Source organism: Cervus canadensis, chromosome 4, assembly GCF_019320065.1.
Source record: "Cervus canadensis isolate Bull #8, Minnesota chromosome 4, ASM1932006v1, whole genome shotgun sequence".
Taxonomy (NCBI): Eukaryota; Metazoa; Chordata; class Mammalia; order Artiodactyla; family Cervidae; genus Cervus; species Cervus canadensis.
Genome location: NC_057389.1, coordinates 86,203,443 through 86,220,933, shown reverse-complemented (window position 1 = coordinate 86,220,933; position 17,491 = coordinate 86,203,443). Strand labels below are relative to the sequence as shown.

The 17,491-nt window shown below is 48.6% G+C and overlaps 1 protein-coding gene across 5 annotated transcripts in view; it reads left to right on the top strand.

Annotated features, from left to right (window-relative positions):
- The window catches only part of GNG7 (G protein subunit gamma 7), a 137,381-nt gene that overhangs the window by 29,424 nt on the left and 90,466 nt on the right, over window positions 1-17,491 (top strand). For 3 of the 5 annotated variants that reach the window (XM_043466176.1, XM_043466175.1, XM_043466172.1), the window contains exon 2: window positions 13,746-13,807. The gene's annotated coding sequence lies outside the window, so the exon portion shown is untranslated. Of the gene's footprint in view, window positions 1-5,504; window positions 5,637-13,745; window positions 13,808-17,491 lie in introns of those variants that run through there. The other 2 variants (XM_043466177.1, XM_043466174.1) reach the window with 2 other exon arrangements.

Below are 17,491 nucleotides of genomic sequence, written 5' to 3'. Positions count from 1 at the left end.
GGATGTGGCTGTGTTTCAACAAAACTTTATTTACAGACACAAGAGGTGGGCCAGATTTGGCCCTTGGATGCTGACAGGTCAGCACTGCTGCCCTCTTCCCAGGCAGAGGCCCCTCCTTGTTAAACATGGTATTGGCCACTCCTGACTACCCCTTCTCTGAGACATCCTTCTGGTGACCAAAGGCTGGCTTTATCACCTCTCTGAGCCTCAGTTTCCCCATCTGCAGAATGAGGATAATTACACTAGTATGGTCCTGTGTGTACATTGTTAGTTATTGTAAATTATTGTAGGTCAGTGCTTCTCCTCTAAGATATCCTGCCCTGGGGGACACTGTCTGGGACATCTGTGGTTGTCAGGACTAGGGGTGCTCCTGGCATCATGGGAGCAGGATTCAGGGAGGCTGCTCCAAACCCCCCAGTGCCCAGGATGCCCCACCAGGGAATGACTTGGCCCTAAATGTCTGCAGGGTAGAGAGGGAGAAACCCTGGTCTAGATGAAGGTGTCCAGTGAGTCAGCTTGCAAAGACCGGGATGCCATGTCACATCACCTGTCTGTCTGTCTTTGGACCACAGCTTCACCCTCACGTTCCAGAACTCTCCATCTGTAAAACCACCGCCCTCCCCCAAGCCCAGGCTCTGGCTGTGCACTCAGCAGGCATTGCTCCTGAGCAGTTGTGCCTCATTGCCCTGATCCGCCTGGGACGTTCCAGACATTTCCTCCCGTGGAGCAGCCCCTGGGCCGGTGTCCACCCTGGTTGTCTCAGGAACCACTCAGCCACCTGTCTTTTCTCCCCCTCCTCACTCCTCTCCTAGGAGCCAACTTCCCCTGCTGATTAGCATATCCTGTTTTTAGCGTCTTTCTTCTCTGGGCTTTATATAACCCTGTCATTATCGGATGCTGTCACAGGAACTTAATGTTCCCTCAATCACATTTCAAAGCCTCCTCAAGCATAAGTAGCTAATTGTCGTCACTCCCCTCTCTCCTTTTTCTTCTTAGATGAACTTTTCATTTCAGACTCGTTTTAGATTCACAGGAAAATTGGGAAGACAGTACAGATAGATCCCACGTACCCTGTCACCCCTGTTCTTCACATCTTACATCAAACCTGATATGTTCATCCCAATTAAGAAACCAACACTGATATGTCATTATTATTTTTAATTTTTTTTTTTTGGAGCATAGTTGCTTTACAATATTGTGTTAGTTTCTACTGTACAATAAAGTGAATCAGCCATATATATACATATAGTCCCTCTTTTTTGGATTTCCTTCCCATTTAATTCATCACAGAGCATTGCGTAGAGGTCCCTTGGCTATACAGGTGGCACAGAACCCGTCTACCTGTGCAGGAGGCACAAGAGACGCAGGCTCCATCCCTGGTTCAGGAAGATCCGCTGGCAAGGAAATGTCAACCCACTCCAGTGTTCTTGCCTGGAGAATCCCATGGACGGAGGAGGAGCCTGGCAGCGTACGGTCCATGGGGTCGCAAAGAATTGGACACGACTGAGCACAGCCCAGCAGAGCAGCAGGTTCTCATTAGTTATCTATTTTATACATAGTAATGTATATGTGTCAATTCCAACATCCCAGTCCATTCCCCTCTGCCCCATTTCCCCCCTTGACGTCTGTGTCTCTATTTCTGTTTAGCAAATAGTGTCATTATTAACTGAAGTCCACACTTCATTTGGATTTCTTTAATTTTCCCCTGACACCCCTTTCTGTCCCAGGACACACACAGGTCCACAGGACACTGAGTTGTCACCTCTACAGGTTTTCTCAGTCTCTCCGTCTGCAGAAACCATTTCTCCCTCTGGGGATGGGTTCTTCGGGGCTGTTACCGGTAGCAGTTTTGTGGATGGTAAACTGCCCTGTCTAGAATGATCGGAAAATAGTTTACTCACCAGGTCGAGATCTTTAGGAAGCCTTTTGCAACCAAGGTTGATAAAGAGCTTCTATACTTGCTAACAGAGGTTGGCCCATGGATTTTTCCCAAGGTGTTGAGAAAGCAGCAGCCCCTTCTCTGAATCTGAGGGAAGTGGTGTCTCTGTGGTGGTGAGGTTCTGTGTAGTGGATGGCCTGGGGTGATGTTACTGGGATGGTGAGGGGCAGCTGGGGGCTTTCTGTTAGGACCCAGGAACCCATTTCCCTTTGCACTGGTGCCTCCATGTGAGGCCTGGTGCCATCTGCTCACAGACTGTCTTCCAGTCTGTGGGTCGGAAACTCCAGCCTCCAACCTCTGGACTGGATCCAAGTCGCCTGGGTTAGTCAATTTCTTTTTTTTTGGCTGGACCTTGAGGCGTGTGGGATCTGAGTTCCCTGACCAGGGATCAAACCTGCACCTTCTGCATTGGAAGTATGGAGTCTTAACCACTGAACTGCCAGAGAACTCCCAAAATCAGATTTTTTTTTTTCTCGAACCATGCAGCATATGCAACTTTAGTTCCCCAGCCAGGGATCGAACCTGCATCCCCTGCTTTGTTGGCACAGAGCCTCGCCCACTGGCCCACGACTGGCTGGGTTCAGTAGTAGCGACAGTGACCAAAAACATTTGCCACCTGATCCTTCACAGAATCACTCTGCTGAGTCCTGGCCTTGTCAAAGCAAATGCAAAGCAGTTACTAGATGTTCTAGGATTGTGAAAAAGTTCCAGTGATAAAGAGGTGATCCGCTATGAACAATATGCCAGGACTGATTTATGCATTTGCTAGATATTCACTTGCTTAATCCAAGAACCCCACCCGCTCAGGGGGTGCTACCCTCACCCCCACCTTGAAGATTTGGAGACTGAGGCCCTGGGGGAGTTAGTCAGTTTCGAAGTTAGGGTAGAATGAAACCATGCTGCCTCTCAGATTTGGGAATATCTGTCCCCACCCACCGCCTTCTGGGGGACGGACAGAAGCTATTTTAATTTTGAGTGAAAAAAGAAATCTGTGCGTACACATTTTTTTTTTTAATTTGTCAAAATTGATCGTCTTCCCAAGTCAGTTGCCTGTCCCTCCATACAGGACAGTGCCAGGAGGTGGGAGGTCTGGTAATCGATGCCTGGCTCAGCAGGTGATCCTGTCCCCAAGGGGACACTAGTGATGTCTGGGCACATCTGTGTTTGGCACACTGGGGGTGCTCCTGACATTGAGTGGATGGGGGCAGGGAGGTTGTTCCACACCACACAGCTCCCAGGACGGTCCTGCATGGAGGATGATGTGCCCTGTGTCAGCAGGGCTGGGGAGGGAGACCCTGTGTTCATTATTTGGAAAAATATTGAGTTTGGTCCCTGCTTACATCATGTTGTTGTTGTTTAGTCACTAAGTCATGATTGACTCTTTTATGTGACCCCTTGGACTGTAGCCCTCCAGGCTCCTCCATCCACGGGATTTCCCAGGCAAGAATACTGGAGTGGGTTCCCATTTCCTTCTCCACGGGATCTTCCCAACCCAGGCACTGGACCCACGTCTCCTGCATTGGCAGGTGGGTTCTTTACCACTGAGCCACCAGGGAAGCACTAGCAGAATAAACCTCCAGTGATTAGAGAATAAAGCAGGGAGACGCTGAGATTCCCCTGGTGGTCCTGTGGTTAAGACACTGAGCTTCCAGTGCAGGGGGCTCAGGTTTGATCCCTGATCGGGGAACCAAGATCCTACTTGCTGTGCAGCTTGGTCAACAATAGGAAAGTGGAGAGACCCCACCCAATGTTAGGTGGAGGAGTGTTGAGAGACTCAGGACACAGAGCCGGGGTCAGCACCCTCCTCCCCCTACGTCTGCTGGGCTCCTGGAGACCTTTAGCCCCTGAGTCAGCCCTCCAGGCCCTTTCGTCCCATTGGACTGAATTGTGCTGGCCCCTGATCTGGGTCAGTTTTAAGACTTTGGAGAGGCACGTCCAGCCCAGGCACTTCTCCAAGAGACTCTGAGGGCTCAGGGCTGGGAGCTCAGGTGGCGAGGCTCAGGCTGCCGTCCCCCACCCCAGGCTTCTCCTCCTGCCTCATTTGCAATCAGAGCTCCTCGGGGTGACACATTTAGATGGTTGCTGTGGTGATGAGTGAAGGCTGGGGTGATAACTGCAGTGCGGGTCTATATCAAGCCTCCAGCGAGGCAAGGTGTTCCTGCCACGCGCTGGTGGGATGTCGTGTGGGGAGAGAAGGGGGCGCAGATATCCCAGGCCAACCTGCTCGGTTCCCAGGAGTGGGACCTGTACCTCAGACTGGGGGGCTTCCTGTTGCCAGATGCTGAGTCCCTGCTGTGCCTGTCCATGAGAGACGTGCTTGGAGCAGGGATCTCAGTGGGGGTGATCTCACCTCCCAGGGGACTCTGGACCATGTCTGGGGACATCTGTGCTTATTACAACTGGCAGGTGGCTCCTGGAATGAGGGGTGGGGCCAGAGAGGCTGTTCTACCCCCCACAGTGCCCAGAAGGACGCCCCTCCCCCAGCAAGGAATGACCAGCCTCCACATCAGTAACACTGAGGGCAAGACCCTGCTTTGTTTTTTATTTATTTTTTAAAAATATTTATTTATTTGTTTGTTTATTTGGCTGCACCAGGTGTTAGTTGCAATATGCAGGATCTTTAGTTGAAGCAGGTAGGATCTAGTTCCCTGACCAGGAATGGAACCCAGGGCTAAGAACCCAGAGTCTTAGCCACTGGACCACCAGGGAAGGCCCAAGACCCTGCTTTAGAGGGAAGCAGATCAAAGTAGTGGACTTGTTTGGTCTCAGAATCAGGCGATGGTATCTCTTGATAATCTGTGAATCCCAAAGGCTTCATTTTCTCATCCTAATTGTTCTATTGCTCCCCCCTTGTTGAATTTACCAAGTCCCTTTAGTCTCTTATATCTCCCAGATGATCAGATCTATAGATGGGGGGGAAAGGAGAAAATGAAAAATCCAGTGCTGTTGGTGGCTTGCCATTAGAGAATTGTAGTGGTTGAAAAAGAAAATTCACCTGCTGTCAGGTGAATCAGCCTGGATGACAGGTGTATCAGTTATCTCTTGCTGTGTAACAGATTACCCTGAAAACTTATTTTTTATTTTATTATATTTTATTTCATTATTTTGACTGTACTGGGTCTTCATTTCAGTGCATGGGCTCTCTAGTTGTGGCTTGTGGGCTCAGTTGCAGTATGTGGGACCTAGTTTCCTGTCCAGGGGTGGAACCCAGGCCGCCTGCATTGGGAGCACAGAGTCCTTGCCACTGGACCACCAGGGAAGTCCCTGAAAGCTTAGCGTAAACGACCAGCGTTCATTCTTTCAGTTTCTGTGGGTTGGAAATAGCTTCCCTTGGTGGTTCTGGCCCAAGGTCCCTCGGGAGGTTATGGAGCACGTGTCAGCCCAGGACCGTCTCCTCTGAAGGCCCAGTGGGGTCAGAGGAGCCGCTTCAGGATGGTGCCCCACATGGTCCCTGTCCACGGTGCTGCTTGAGCTTCCTCACTCCATGGTGGCTGGCTAGCTGAGCGCAGGCAGAAGCCATACGTCTTTTATGACTGATCTCAGAAGTGACCTGCTGTCACTGCAGGTGATCACGCAGAGCCGCCCTGACCCCGAGCAGGAGGAGAACTGACCCCGAGTGGCAAGTGGGAGGAGACAGCACATAGGGCATGAACTGAATCTCTGGAGGCTGGCGGTGTTGGAAACGCTGCCACAGCAGGTAAACAGAGCCCTGGATATCAGGATGGGGGGCATTAAGTTACTTGCCAATGTTCCTAAAAAAAAAAAAAAAAAAGGTGCCACCAAAGGAGAAATGCTCTGTGAAGTGACTGACTGTCTCAGTGATTTCACCAGGAATTAGAGTCACAGTCCATTCCCAGGCAATCTAGGGAGAATTGTAGTTTCTGGAACCCTACTTGGGACACCTGTGCCCACTTACTTCAGCTGCTTTCACCCTCCTACCCACAAAGCTTTGGCCTCAGAAACAGGGTGGAGGGACTTCCCTGGAGGTCTCGTGGCTGACCCCACACATCCAATGCAGGAGGCCCAGGTTGGGGAACTAGATCCTACATGCTGAAACTTAAGACCCAGTGCAGCCAAATACACAAAATATTAAAAAAAGAGAGAGAGGGGGAGATTAAAAAAGAATGGGTGGAGGACAGATTTCTTCTGTCTTATTTCTGCGTTTGCACGCGCCTTGGAGCAGAGAGAGGAAGAGGGGCCTGGCTGGTGCTGCACGCCAGGAGATAGAAGGGATGGAATCTCTCCAGGCGGAGTGGCAATGGGAATGGTGAGGGTGGGAATGGTGAATGGGTGGGAAGGAAAGAGGTTGCCTCCTGCCCTCAAAATCTGTAGAAATCCGCTCAGCACCAGCCAGAATATGCTTTCCACTGGCCAAATGGGATTTGGGAGTAATCCCAGGGCACATTCTATTAGGCTCTTGTCTGATCCGCCCATAAGTCCGCCCTGGTCCCCTGGCTTGGGGACGGCTTTGGAGTAGGTTAATCCTACTACTTTGGAGTAGGCTGGAGGGGCCAGGAGATCTTGATCTGGGCAGTGTGATCCTGTTATGATACTGGCAGGGGCCTTGGGAGAAACATAGAAAATCCACTTGGCGGGACTGACCAGCTTGTGTCTGGGTCTTGGTTCACAACAGCCTGACCCACCTGCTGGTCATGGGTGTGTGGAGCCTTCACCTGGGCTACAATGGCCTCACTCTTTCCTCCCTCCTTCCTTCTTTCTTTTCCTTTTCACAATTCCTGGCTCTCAGTCTAACTCTCCCAATTCATCCCGCTTTTTTTCCTTCTTTTTTAAAAATTTTATTTATTTACTTTTGAATGCACTGGGTCTTCATTGCTTTGCAAGGGCTTTCTCTAGGTGCAGCAGGCGGGGGTTACTCTCTAGTTGTAGTGCACGGGCTTCTCATTGCAGTGGCTTCTTGTTGCAGAACATGGGCTTTAGGGTGTGTGGGCTTCAGTAGTCGCAACACATGGGCTCCGTAGCTGTGGTTAGTGAGCTCTAGAATGCAGACTCAGTAGTTCTGGTTCATGGGCTTAGTTGCTCCTTGCCGTGTGGAATCTTCCCAGACCAGAGATGGAACCTGTGTCCCCTGCATTGGCAGGTGGATTCTCAACCACTGGGCCACCAGGGAAGTCCAATTCACCCAGCTTCTAATAGGCTGCTTTTTAGAGTACTTTAGGGTTATAGAAAAATTGAGCAGAAAGTACAGGGAGTTCCGACATACCCCCTCCATACACACAGGCACACACACCCACACATACACTTTTCTCTATTATTACCATCCTGCATTAGTGTACCTCAGTTATACTTGATGAGCCAATATCCATATATTGTTACTTTTAAAAAGTATTTGTTTATTTACTATTTATTTGGCTACACCAGTCTTAATTGCAGCACATGGGATCTAGTTACCTGACCAGGGATCCAACCTGGACTCCCTGCATTGGGAGCACAGTCTTAGACACTGGACCACCAGGGAAGTCCCCATATGTTGTTATTAACTAAAGTTCATAGTTGACATCTGAGTCTAGTCTTGGTGCTATGTGTTCTGTGGGTTCAGACAAATGTATCCATTATCAGTCATTTCACTGCCTCTGGACCCTACCTGTTTATCCCTACTCCCCACAGCCCTCAAAACCACTGATCCTTCTAGTCTCCAGAGTCCTGCCTTTTCCAGAATGTCCCACAGTTGAAATCACAGTGTATAGTCTTTTCAACCTTTTAATGAATTAATCAACTTTTTTGGCCGCACTATGGGGCATGTGGGATCTTAAGTTTCCTGACCAGGGATCAAACTTGAGGCCCCCTGCATTGAAAGCACTGGATCTTAACCACTGGACCACCAGGGGAGTCCAGTGTATGGCCTTTTCTACTGGCTTCTTTCACTTGGTGACTTGTATCTGAGGTTCCTCAGTGTCTTTCCCTGCTTCATAGCTCATTCCTTTTTAGCACTGAGTAATATTCCTTTGAATGTAGGTCCTCTTTTGTGTATATATTCTTAATAATGAGCACCCACAAACTCACCACTGAGCACAAAAACCACAGCCTCGCCAGTTCTCTTCTGTTCCTGAGACCCTCCCCACCCAACTCACCCACCTGGCTCCGGTCTCCAAGGCAGCCGAGGTGGAATCTCATGTCACATTTCCTGTCTTTTGTTTAATTCTGTCTTGTTTACATGTACTCCTTAACAGCATACTTTGAGTAGATTTTTACTCCTAAAAATCTATTTTAGAAAGTTGAGCTGTTTTTAACGTTATAAATAGGATATCATGCTACGCTGTACTCTCTTGGGATCTGCTCTTAAATGCAAAGTTCCAGGGCTAGATTCACTCATGTTGTCAAGTATTACAGTGTGCAGTTGGCAGAATAATGGCCCCCCAAAAATGTCCATGCCCCAGTCCCCAAAACCTGTGTTTCACTGTACGTGGTAAAAGGATTCTGCAGATGGGAATAAGTTAAAGCACTTAGGATGGGGACAACCCTGGATTCTCTGAGGGCACCCAGTGTCATCACAAGGTCCTTATAAGAGGGAGGGGGAGGGCCAGAGGCAGAGAGACAGGAGATGCTGCGCTGGTGACGGTGAGGATGGAGGGAGGGGCTGCGAGCCAGCGATGTGGCGCCTCTAGAAGCTGGAAAAGGCAAGAGCTTGGGTAGATCCCCTGGAGAAGGAAATGGCAACCCACTCCAGTACCTTGCCTGGAAAATCTCATGGACAGAGGAGCCGGGTGGGCTACAGTCCATGGGGTCGCAAAGAGTTAGGTACGACTGAGTGACTAACACTTACTTACACTTGTGCTTCCCTGGAGCCTCCGAAAAGACTAGCCCTACCCAGGCCTGGATTTAGCCCCATGAAGCCCGGCCCGTGTTGGAGTCCTGACCGTAGGACTGTGAGATGAGTTCTCAGCCAGGCTGAGGGTGCTATGTCCTGGCTCTGACCATCTCACTCCTGCTTGGTGTTGAGTGTCAGGCCTGCTGCCCCTGGACTCCAAGCCATTCCAACCTGCCTCCACATGACGGTCAGGGAACATGGTACCCAGGGTGGGCCTCTCCCAGCACCACACAGCTCTATGTGGGGCCAGTACCCTCTTCCCAGACCCACTGGGCTCCTCAGGCTCTGCCCTTGGCACCAGCTGGATTGTGTAGAATCCCCAGAACTAGTGAGATCCCACCATGGGCCGGCTCGGTGATGGTGGCATGGACTTCGTGGCGAGCAGAGCACTCGCAGCTCCTGCAGTCTAGGATCTTGCATCTCCTTGGGAGCCTCAGCTTTGAGCCACGTGATGCTGATGAGCGTGACAAAGGTGTCTCGGGGTTAGTGTGATGGTTGCAGAACCTGTGATTCTCCTGAAAGCCATCAAACTGGACATTTTATAGTAGGTGAATTCTATCTTAATTTTTTAAAAAGAATAAAAAAAGGAAAGCATGTGGATGAGGTGGGACTCGCAGGTTGTAAAAAGTTTTACTCGGGGGACTTCTCTGGTGGTCCAGTGGTTAGGACTCCACACTTCCAAGGCAAGAGGCACAAGTTCAATTCCTGGTGGGGAACTGAGACCCGAAAGCCATGTGGTGTGATCAGAAGAAAAAAAAATGTGCCACCCATGACAAGAGTGTGCAATCGTCCTATCCTCTTGGGTCCCTGATTGCCACCGTTGTGAGCTTGGCCTCTTTCCTTGCAGTGAAGTCACTTGTCGGCAGTTCCAAGGGTAGGGTGTGTGTGGGGTCGGCAGGCCTGGCTTCTTACAGCCCCTGCACCGTAGGTCTCTGCTGTCACTGTTTTGAAATTTGTCATAATTTTTGAACAAGAGGTCCCACAGTCACATTTTCCACCAGCTCTGCAGATTAAAAGATGGAAATTGAAAGATACTTGCTCCTTGGAAGGAAAGCTGTGACAAACCTAAACATCATATTAAAAAGCAGAGACATCACTTTGACAACAAAAGTCCATACAGTCAAAGCTATAGTTTATCCAGTAGTCATGTACAGATGTGAGAGTTGGACCATAAAGAAGGCTGAGTGCCAAAGAATTAATGCTTTCAAATTGTGGTGCAAGAGACTCTTGAGAGTCCCTTGGACAACAAGATCAGACCAGACAATCCTAAAGGAAATCAACCCTGAATATTCATTGGAAGGACTGATGCTGAAGCTGAAGCTCCAATACTTGGGCCACTTGATGTAAACAGCTAACTCATTAGAAAAGACCCTGATTCTGGGAAACATTGAGGGCAAGAGGAAAAGGGGATGACAGGGAATGAGATGGTTGGATGGTATCACTGTCTCAATGGACATGAGTTTGAGCAAACTCAGGGAGATAGTGAAGGACGGGGAAGCCTGGCAGACTGCAGTTCATGGGGTCACAAAGAGTCAGATACAACTTAGCGACTGACCAACAACTGCAGATTCTATAGGAGATCCTCCTCATGGTCCCACCTCCACAATTCATGGGGGCCTGTCATGGGGGCTTGGCGTTCACCACAGCGGGAAGGTGAAAGCGCAGCGTTTTTGTCGGTGAAGGTCACAGGCACAGCCTGGCGCCAGCTGCTGCATCTCGCAGCCTGCTCTCTCTCAGCCCCGGGGACGAGTTTTGTCCTCGCTGCTCTCTGCTCTAGTCAAAGCCGGTCTGGGCTGAGCATAGCCAGGGTGGGGGGCTCTGTGGGGCTCATCTCCCTGCCCAAGTCCAGCTTCGAGGGCTGGAGGACAGCCTGCAGCTGGCGTTAAAGGGCTGGGGATGGGGAGATTGGCAGATGGTAGATGTGAGGGCAGAGAAAGATGCCATCTCTGCAGTGATTCATAAGCTACCCGTGTTCACAGCAGTGTGATTCACAGGAGCCAGAAGTGGAAACAACCTGAACATCCATCAGTGGGCTATGGATAAACACAGGGTCCCTCCACACACTGGAGCACCACTCAGCCACACAAAAGAGAGAAGCCCCGACACTGACTATCGCGTGGACAGACCCTGAGAACATGATGCTCGATGAGAGAAGCAGACACAGAAGGACACACAGGGTGTGATTCCACTGATGGGAAACGTCCAGAACAGGCAGGTCCACAGACACAGAGAGTGGGTTCCTGGTTGTCAGGGGCTGGGGAGCAGGAGAGTGACTGCTGATGGGGACAGGGCTTCTTTTGGGGTAAGGAAAATGTTCAAAAATTGGTTGTGATAATGGTTACACAACTTTATGAATGTACAAAAAGACCACTGAATTGTGCTTTTTTAAAAAAAATTGTGCATTTTGAATAAGCAAAATGTGTGGCATGAGAATTGTATCTCAGTAAGACTTAAAAAAAAAAAAAAAAAAGGCGCCTAGTTTATCAGTCACTCTCTCCAGTTTGGATAATGTTCCTGAGTTGTGTAAGGAGCGGCCGTCAGGGGGCTTGGTGAAGAGTGTTCCCTGGCACCCTTCTGTACTAGTTTTGCAACTTCTCATGAGCCTTTAATTGATTCAAAAATGAAATGAAGAATCAGACGCATAGATGGTCCCTTCAAGGTTGAGGCAAGTCTTGGCCTCAGGTCACGTTGCTCCAACCCTCTCATCTCTCATCCCTGTGGGCCACTGTGCTCTACGCTGTCCAGGGCGCCCCTCTGGCCTCAGTGGCCAGAGAAGCTCCAATCCTGAGCTGTTGGGCCAAGTAGAGCAGACGCTGCTACTGGATGAGTTTCTATTAGAGCTGCTGCTAGAGCCCAGAGGGTGTTCCTGAGGCTTCAGCACCACCTGCAGGTGATGGTGGGGACATGGGTTCTCCATCCTGGCCTTTAATTGACAACCAGTTAGATAGAGGGCAGGAGGAGAAGGGGGCAGCAGATGAGATAGTTGGTTGGCATCACTGACTCAATGGACATGAGTTTAAGCAAGCTCTGGGAGATGGTGAAAGACAGGGAAGCCTGGCATGCTGCAGTCCATGGCGTTGCAAAGAGTCAGACACAACAGCGACTAAACAACAAAAAAATATATAGCATTTACATTTTTTAATTTAATTTTTATTTTATATTGGGGTACAGTTGGTGTACAATGTTGTGTTAGTTTCAAGTGTATAGCAAGGTTGTTCAGTTATACATACACATGTATCCATTCTATCTCAGTTTTTTTTCCCACATAGGTTGTTACATAGTACCGAGTAGAGTTCCCTGTACTATATACTGTAGGTCGTTGTTTATTTATTTTATATATAGTAGTCTGTATATGTTAATTGCAAGCCGAATTTATCCCTCCTCCCCAAACCGAAAATTTGTTTTTGAAGTCTATGGGTCTGTTTGTGTTCTATAAATAAGTTCATTTGTATAATTTTTTTAGATTCCACATATAAGTGATATCATGGTATTTGTCTTCTTCTGTCTTTTTTTTTTTTCTTTTTTCTTCTGTCTTTATGATTCTTCACTTACTATGATAATCTCTAGGTCCATCCCTGTTGCTGCAAATGGCATTATTTCATTCTTTTTTATGGCTTAGTAGTATTTTGTTGTGCGTGTATATATATATTGGGGCTTCCCTGGTGGCTCAGATGGTAAAGAATCTGCCTGCAATTCGGGAGACTCAGGTTCAACCCCTGGGTGGGGAAGATCCCCTGGAAGAAGAAATGGCAACCCACCCCAATATTCTTGCCTGGAGAATTCCATGGATAGAGGAGCGTGGCTACAGTCCAAGGGGGTCACAGAGAGTCGGACATGACTGCATGCCCAACACTTCGTGTATATATATATCTTACGTTCTTTATCAGATACACCATATCTTCTACATCAGTTTATCTATTGATGAATTTTTAAGTTGTTTCCATGTCCTAGATATTGTAAACAGTGCTGCTGCTATGAATATTGAGGTGCATGAATCTTTGTGAACTGGAGTTTCTCCAGATTTATGCCCAGGAGTGGGAGTGCTGGATCCTGTGGCAGCTCTGTTTTCAGTTGTTTGAGAAATCTCCACACTGTTCTCCATGGTGGTTGTACCGGCTTACATTTCCACCAACAGTGTGGGAGGGTTCCCTAAATTTTTATGTATTTAAAACTATTTATTTTGGGGGCATACTACACAGCTTGTGGGATCTTATTTCCTCAACCAGGGACGGAACCCACGCCCCCTGCGGTGGAAGCTTGAAGTCCTAACCACTGGACCATCAGGGAAGTCCCTCCCTAAATTTTTAAACTGAAGTTTAAAAAAAGATTTTTTAGAATAACTTAGATTTTCAGAGGCATTTAAAATTACCCATCACCTAATTTCTCCCAATGACTGGGTCATTCATAAGCATAGTGTGTTTGTGATAACCAAGAGGTGGACATGGATACATTTCTGCCACCTTGATCCACTCTTTATTCAGATTTCACTTGTTTTCCCTAATGTCCTTTTTCTGCCTCAGGACCCCACCTTGCATTTAGTTGGTCACATGCCTCAGGCAAACGTGGGTGAACTGAGTACCCCAAGGCAGGGGGTTGACTCAGTCCTCTTGCCTTCCTCCCAGGAGACCATGGGGGTCCAATGATGCAGGTGAACATCTTCTATAAACTATAAATGGTCATATGAACATCCAGTCCTTTCATCCAGTTCAGTTTTGGAACACGTGGAAACTTCATCATGGATACCACTGCAGATCGCTAGCAAACCTTCCTGGCAGGTTGCCCTGTTATTCTCATCTCTCTGCATTCTGAAGCATCCTGTCTGTACCATCCCTGATGTCTGACAGAGTGACCAGAAGGCAGCCCTTCCATGCTCCGCACCCCCAGCCGAAGGATTTTTCTATCTCATCATAGTACCGCTGACCCCCATGTGGCGGTTCAGGCCAAATCAGACCCAGCTAACATGGTTTGTTTTTCTTCCAGGGAGCAGACACTGGGTTTCTGAACCTCGTTGCTGAAGACAGCCAGGACTTGAGTGAGCACAGGTTGGTGTCATGAGGTTTTTCTTTTCTCTATGTTTAGAGTTCACTCAGATGTTTGGTTGGCTGTTTGGAGCCAGAATGAGTTCAGAGGCGTCCTGGCTGTGCACGCCTGCATCTTCCCAGCTTTGCTCACTTCTGGGGGTTTGTCTCACCTGCCAAGAGCACATGGAAGCCACAGAGAATGTCTTCCCATCCAGGCTCCTGGAGCGGGGGTACATGGGGCTGGCAGGTCGGGTCCTAGTGCACCCAGGATGGGCACATGCCCACAGTGGCACCTGCTTCCCAGCTCTTAGCTTCCTCCTCGAGAGGCTTAATTAGGGTCTGCGGTACTTCATCCCGTTTCCCATGTGCATGGAGGGTGACCCGTCAATGCCATTCACTCAGAGCAGAGCTTGGTCATGGGACTGAACAAATACCTGAACCGTATTGCTCCCCTGGTGGGACAGCAGGTTGGGAAATGTGCCAGAGGCCTCAGGAAGAATTAAGTCAGGAGGAAAATACAGCTCAGTCCTGATCTCTCAACTGTTACGCATTTGCTTGTCTCCGGTTTTATTCCCAAGAGGACTTTGAGTGACTTTTGTAATGTAGGAAGAGGAAACAGCGTGGGGATGAATGAGATGGCTCCCTGGCATCCGGGACTGCCCCGCCCAGTCCATTTACTCTAAGTGTCTGGCGGGGACCAGCTGTCTTTAGAATCAACTTCCGGTTTCTAGCAAAAGTTCTGATGGATCTTTGATTCAGGTTGTGTTCCATTTAGCAATAAATTTGAGGGAGGTCTGATGCCTTTATAACATTTATTTTTATCTAGTGCGTGTGTGTGTAAAATAAAAAATGTTAGACAAGAAGGCAGCACATGGTATAATTCCATTTAGATGAAGTCAGCACAAAATGTAAGTCTGTTGGAACAGCAAGGTGGCCCGGGCTTGCCAGGGGCTGGGGTGGGAATGGGGGTGAACTGTGTTTGGGCGCCAGACACATCTTACAGTGCTGAGGGGAGGGTCCAGAACTGTGGGGCTGGGGCATCAAGCAGCTTGGTGAACTACGAATCTTCGAGTTGTGTACTGCCAACCAGCCGATTGTATGACGTGTAAAGCAAACCTCAGTGAAGCTAAGATATATTATTTTATCTCAGCCCAGGAGGGAAGCTGTCCCCACAGACAGAGACCAGGACTGAGATTGGAGCCCTGTGGTCCATCTGGCTTGTTTATGCTCCTCGAAGGTCCCGTGCAGGTTCAGTGTTAACTCTGTGTCACAAAGTCGCCAAGCAGGAGGGGAGTTTGGAGAACCACCTGGAGCCAGGCGAGGCCACGTAGAGTGTATGTGTCATCACAGTGTGCCTGATGAGTAAGCCCCACTCAACCCTTCTCCAACGTGTTCATGTCCAACCAGCTAACTGTAAAAAGAAACTGAATGGACAAAGGAGAGACAAGACACCCCAAACCCCACACCCATCGGGGACCGCTGCTCACACCTCAGTGAGCATCCTCCCAAACCTCTCTGAATTCCACTCACTCAAGGGATTTTGGATAAGAAGGGTTTTCTCTTTGATGTACTCATCTCCCTTGATGGGCATCTTCATTCATCCATAAACGTAGATTTCCATCTTCTTTCCTGACAATGGCTTAACATTCCATGTTATAGACAAATTATAACTTCTTTCTTTTTTAAAATTTACTAAAGTGTAGTTGATTTACAATGTGTTCATTCTACTGTCCAGCAAAGTGATTCAGTTATATATATATATATATACACACATTCTTTTTTCATGTTCTCCATTATGATTTATCACAGGATATTGAATATAGTTCCCTGTGCTATACAGTAGGGCCTTGATATTAAAAAAATTTTTTTTTTCTAATAACTAGCAGTTGTAGGCATGATTGCTTTTTTAAAGATTTTATTTATTTGTTTTTGGCTGTGCTGGGTCTTCATTGCTGTGAGGGTTTGTCTCTAGTTGTGGAGAGTGGGGGCTATTCTCTAGTTGCGGTGTACAGGTTTCTCATTGCGGTGGCCTCTCCTGTTGCCAAGCACGGGCTCTAGGGCACTTGGGCTTCAGTAGTTGCAGATCCCGGGCTGTGGAGCACATGCTCAGTAGTTGTGGCACATGGCTTAGTTGCTCTGAGGCATGTGGGATCTTTCCAAACCAGGGATCGAACCCATGTCCCCTGCATTGGAAGGCAGATTCTTTACTCCTGAGCCACCAGGGAAGCCACAAGACCTTGTTATTTGAATTAGAATTTATTTCTTTAAGAATAATTTTATAGTTGGTTTAACTGGTCTGTTGGTGGGCTTTTTCTGGAGGGTGTTCATTTTCTTTTATTGCTTTCATTTTCTCTCTCTTTCTAAATTTTGCTATGTTCTGGGATGGATGTCCTTGTGCAAACTTTCTTCGTCCTTGATTGGTTGTTGTTTGGGGTAAATTCCTGGAAGTAAGTTTGCCTTGCCTGTGACTTTAAGTCGGGGTGTTCTCATTTTTGTTTTAACCTTCAGCCACAAAGAAACACACCATTTTCCATCCCAGGATGTGTCTCACCACCCTCTCAAGTGCAGTTTTATGTCCTGGCCAAGCCAACAAGCCAGGACCATTTTAGCTGCTGTGTCCAGGCCTCCTTTTCATGAGCTCAGCTGTTTCTCTAAGGCGAACGGCCTGGATGCATCCTTTCTTGAGAGTTTCTGTCCTGTGCTGTGTTTAGACACTCAGTTGTGTCCAGCTCTTTGCGACCCCATGGACTGCAGCCCACCAGGCTTCTCTGTCCATGGGGATTCTCCAGGCAAGAACACTGGAGTGGCTTGCTATGCCCTCCTCCAGGGGATCTTCTCAACCCAGGAATCAAACCCAGGTCTCTCTCATTGCAGGATTCTTTACCAACTGAGCCACCAGGGAAACCCTGGTGATGTTTAAATTCTACCTATTTCCCTGTCTGGACACAGTCCACTACAAGTGTTTTTTGGAGCATGTTTCCACACTTTGCTCACAGTGCATTTTGTCATCAGGGATCTGAAACTTTCAAAGACCTGTCTTCTTTATTTTTTGTGGTCCTCTAACACATCAAGATTATAAAAACACAATCCACCTGCATTTTGTTTTAGATGGCATATTCTGCACTTCAGTCCTTGAGCCTTTTAAAATTCAGCTGTGCTAGGAGGTCTCACCTTGGGGGGGAGGTGATTCTGACTGCCGGCTCCCCTCTCAGGGGACACAGATCCCTGTTGGGGGACATCTGAGGTTGTCACACTGGGGGGATGCTCCTGGCAACAAGGAGGTGGGGCCAGGAAGGTTGCTCCACACACCACAGTGCCCACAATGGCCAAGGGTGACCAGCTGCCAGGTCATCAGTGCCCAGTGGACACTGCTGGGAGAGACAGAAAACACTCCTGAGCTGGTACACGTGGCTAGCCTTGCAGTGGTTCTCTGTTCCAAGGGATCCTGCTCTCCTACAAGTGGGGGGAATCAAGGCTTTTCCTGATTGCTTGTTAGTTTCATAGTCACTAGGAGCACTTCCTGTTTGCCAGTCCCCTCACATCTGAGGTCCCTACAGTACAGGGGCTACAGACAGTGGACTGTCTCATTTCTGAGCCACTGCCTGTCCAGGGGAGATGGAGTGTTGCCGAGCAAGGGCCACACTGTCCATCCTGGTGACAGCACCTTGATCCACTGTGCTGAATGTCTGCAGACGCCAGGGCTAA